This window comes from Canis lupus, chromosome 6, assembly GCF_011100685.1.
Source record: "Canis lupus familiaris isolate Mischka breed German Shepherd chromosome 6, alternate assembly UU_Cfam_GSD_1.0, whole genome shotgun sequence".
In the NCBI taxonomy this organism is placed as follows: domain Eukaryota; kingdom Metazoa; phylum Chordata; class Mammalia; order Carnivora; family Canidae; genus Canis; species Canis lupus.
The window spans coordinates 58,372,852-58,377,569 of record NC_049227.1 but is presented as its reverse complement, the minus strand read 5'-3'; the positions used below and the strand labels follow the sequence as shown (position 1 = coordinate 58,377,569).

Below are 4,718 nucleotides of genomic sequence, written 5' to 3'. Positions count from 1 at the left end.
AAGGACCAGGCCAAGCTACACCTCACAGATTACACACACGGATCATTTAGTTCTGTGCACTCCCGATGGCCACATTGTGCGAAAGCTGATGTCTGGGAGAAGAGGATGGTGAGCAAGGTTTGCCTCACATACAAGAACAGGATATGGTTCTTGACCTCAGGCATCTTATCAGTGTGAGGCCACTGAGAGCTGCAGTGGGTCTACAGAGATGAGAAAGCTCTTGGTAGGCCAGAGTTGTCAAGGTGGGCCTTAGGGGAAATGCAGGATTTAAAAATAAATCTTGAAAGAAAAGGAGGGAGGTTGTCAGGTGGGGGGACAAGAACATAAATAAGAGATGGGTATGGTGAAGAACCATAAGGCTGGCTCCCTGAAATAAAAGGTTCCATTGGCAGAGAAGGGCAGGAGATAAGCTGGATAAATAACATGAACCAGATACAGATGCTTTGACTGCCTATTTGATAGAGGCTTAGTTTAACAAGGAATCTCCTTATGATCTTGACAGAAAAGGGAATGAGGAAAGTGTTGTGTGAGGAAGATTAAATTGGTAACACTGAATTATAGGAGAAAAGAAAGGAAAGCAGGGATATTAGTTATGAGATCATTAGATAATTTAGGAGTAGGACAGAAAACAGAAAGAGGAAGGGGCATACCTGGGAGAAATTATAAAACAAAGATTTCAAGCTTCACATTAAGCTACATCCCAGAGTTCAATTCTGGGGCAAACTGTCCATACCCTGTGAGCTGTGGAGCAACTTGCCCAGAGGGCTAAATATACCAGTATAGAAAACAAAAGCAGATAAATTCAGATTCTCCAAGTAAAGAATTTGCAGGATTTTTTTTTTTTCTGATTTGACTATTTGGGAGAAAACTCTTGATCTCTTCCTTGCTACATATATAAGTGTAGCCCAAAGAATACCATGAGGTTGAGATAAAAATGGAACACTTTCAATACTTCAGCTTGTCCTCAACCAAGTTATAGTGCCAGGTTATGTGTTCAATCCCAATCACAAAAAGGTAAAAATAACCAGTCTTTACACAGTTACCTTGCTCAGTGTTCATGATAACCCTGTAAAGTCCGCATCACCATCATTTCCATTTTATAATCAAAGGAACTCAGAGAAGTTAAGCATTTTTCCTAAGATCACTCACCTAGTAAGAGGGCAGAAATTTGAATTCGGGTCTTTTGACTTCAAAGCCAAAGATCTTGGGATGCCTGGGTGGCTCAGCAGTTAAGCACCTGCCTTCAGCTCAGGGTGTGATCCTGGAGTCCCGGGATCGAGTCCCACATCAGGTTCCCTCCATGGATCCTGCTTCTCCCTCTACCTATGTCTCTCTGCCTCTCACTCTCTCTCTCTCATGAATAAATAAAATCTTAAAAAAAAAAAAAGCCGATGATCTTTCCCCCAAACCACTAAGTTTTCAGTCCAACACTGCAAAGCAGAGGTTTGTTCTCTTTAAAGAATCAGAATTAAATGATCAGAATTATAGGTGTTTGTTCTCTTTAAAAGATCAGAATTTTAGGATATAGGCTGATGAGTCTTGACATTTCCTTAATGTAACATGTTAATTCTTTATTTAAGAAAGAACAACTTGTGATTTTCTTCCATTGGTGGGCTAGACAGATAACAAAAATGATAGCAAAGGCTATTAAAATTTATATGGAGACTAGCACAGATTGGAATAACTACAAAGTGAATTCTTTAAACTGCAATAGAAAGGTGGTGAAATAGCACAATATGAAAGAAAACTCTCCTTTCACTTCAGATGCCTAAATATGCCATCAAAAGACTGCTCAGTTCTCAAATGCCAGTATTTTCTGACTCCTCTAGAACCTATTCTTAATGCAAAATATCAAAGTCAGCAGGATAGTAGGTGTCCCAAAATGTCTTAATTCAGAGAATTAGTGTTAACTGAGCCTGATTAGCTCCATTTATCTCTAATTAATTACCTTTATCTAATTAGACACTTTGTTTCCGGTAGACATGGAGTCAAGTAGACTAGATTATTAGTGTAGTCATTGTGCCTTTACAAAATCCTGAAATTAATGAAACGTGCAAAAGAATCTGCAGTTCTAATTGCACAGGTGTTGCCTTATGGCAAAGCTTTATCATCTGATTACACCAAGGGGTTATTAGTGACTTTTTATATAGAGGATGAGCCTATGAAATGTACCTTAGCAACAGCTCATTAGTTTAGGGTTGTTACTGTATTATTTATTACATTCAGCCTTCCCCATTATCTAGATTGATTCATGGACCTATATATTTTTTCCTCTCCTCTGTGCAGAAAAAATAAAATAAAATAAACCATCATTCTGAAGAGTCCAGATGCAATGTGGAAAAATGCAAAATGTGTTCATCAGCTACAATTTGACTCTTTAAGACAGAAAGCTCTAAAGTTCGATGAGATCAGAATCAAATTTATGGGGGGAGTTCTATGGAAAAAGTGCCAAATTAAATTACTGAAGAGTATGAAATGTGATAAAAAAAAAAAACAACAACAAAACAAAAACAATCATGTGGATGTCCCTGATGTCTTCACATAACTGAATAAAGCATATCAAGATATGTGGAAGAAAAACACAAAATGTTTTTACACTAAAATACATTCATATTTATTTTCACTTCATGTTTCCAAAACAGGTTAAGGAGACATCTCCACATATGCTCACCCACAACATTTATAAAAATCCATCTCTTGTTTTGCTTTTTGCTTTTTTTTTTCTGAAGGATAGATTTGTTACCAGATGGGGAAAACTAACAAATTATACAATCTAGCTCCGCTGAAAAAGCAAGACTTCAGTACCTGCTTAAAAAATGAAAAGCGCTTTTTTATGGCAAGCTTAGGCAAGTGCAAAACACTAAAATATCCCAACCTTTGTATTTTCATTTTCCCCCCTCATAACCATCTGAAGAAGCACTGTTTTTCACAATCATAGAGTAATTAAACAGCTAGAAGTAAATCCAGTCACAATCCTATTCCAACATACAAACATGTTTATTGACAATGCAGTAATTCTTTTAAATAATTTGTCAACATAAATATGTCAAATGGGTTTTAAAATCATTTCTCCCTCTGTTCCTCAACAAAAATTCCTCTACTGATATGAGCCATATATTGCTGTTCACTTACCGCTGAATCTAAACTAGTGAAATGATAACGGGTAACTGTTTTATAGAGCATGACAACTAATTTGAGTGGTAATAATGAATATTTAATGATCCTCCTTTCAAGCATGAACATATAACTTTTCATGTATTCCCTACCAAAATTATAACCATTAATCTAAAAATTATGGTTGCAACTGAAATAATAGCCAGAAATTATAGATTATAGCCAAGTCAGAATATTGCATAAATATTGTGTACAAATACAGGGGCATGTAGGAAGCTCCAGACTCCTGTATTCATGCAATCCAAATCATCTCTTTGAAATGTATGGAAGTTGCATGATTAGTAGAGAAGATACTTGAATCCAGACATAAAAAAGCTATTATTTCTATTGATAAATAAGTACAATAGCCAAGGTCATTTTCACTCTTCATTGGCTCATAATTTCTAAACAAAAATAATATGTGCATAAAAATGCGCACCCTATGGGGGTAATATTTTTAGAATGTTCTGTTTAAATCAAGGAAACAATGAATGTAAAATTTATCAGAAAAAGCAGAATTTTTATACTTTAAATTTCATTTTTTTATCTAGTTAATTTTCCCAATTATGTCCCCTCTATCAGAAACAACAAATGTGACTTTAGAAAAAGAACGATATCTGAAAAAGGCATACAATGGTTTAAAATGTGCTTTGTCCACTGATGGAAATAATTTTGGTTAAATTTCCAAGTGATATCATTCCTAGTTTTCAGTGAGATCTGTACAATTTCATATGCCTGCAATGTTGCAGAGCAACACATCTGCCTCCTTTCCTGGTTGGGTTTGCTTTCCTATTACAGGAAAACCAGTGCTCTTTTTGGTCACAAATATGCAATTCTACATCAAATCCCAAGGCTCTATATTATTTCTAAATTGTTTTTAAAGGCATATTATATCTTTAAAAAGAGAAAACCTAGTAATGTGGAAGAGTAGCCAGTAAAATCTCACTTTTTCCCAGCCTCTTCATCAGAACCTAAGTGTCTAGTTGCCCATACCAGCACCAGCTCATCAACACAGTTTTGCCTCTTTAGTACTCCAGCTTTCAGGCCAAGGTAGCATGTGTCAGGTCACATTCTCCAAATGTGTACATAGTCACTGAACACATTTCTGAGCAGGTGTTCTTGACCAAAGCCAAGGCAAGATCAAATGAGATAAGGAATTCCAAATATCCTTTGGAAACTGTGAAGTGCTTCAGAAATATAAAATGGCAACATTCTTAGATACTACTCCATAAGGATACTAAACTCCTGATGATGCTTCATTTGTTCGCCTCAGCAGCCTTGCCAGCACCCCTACACAGACATGGCAGTTAGTCAATAAAATCTTTGTCTTTCCTGGGTTCTTTCCTGGCCCTCCATTCTAGGTTTCTTCTGATTGAGAAGAATTCCTACTAAAGAATGCACACCAACTCATTATATCTTAGCAGGTTTATTTTGCTATGTACATATACACAGGCACTGCATAGAGTATGTTAAAAAAAAAAACAGGCCAACAAATATCAGGAAGTTTATGTACCTTTCTTATTTACTCTGGGTTTACAGCCTCATTCATCACCTCTTTTGTACCA

At 36.2% G+C, this 4,718-nt stretch overlaps 1 long non-coding RNA gene across 1 annotated transcript in view; it reads right to left on the bottom strand.

Moving 5' to 3' along the window:
• Positions 1-4,566: 4,566 nt before the first annotated feature.
• The window catches only part of LOC119872272, a 19,590-nt gene continuing 19,438 nt past the window's right edge, over positions 4,567-4,718 (bottom strand). The window contains exon 3 of the long non-coding RNA XR_005361272.1: positions 4,567-4,718. This exon is cut by the window's right edge and continues 579 nt beyond it. This is a non-coding gene — a long non-coding RNA (uncharacterized LOC119872272).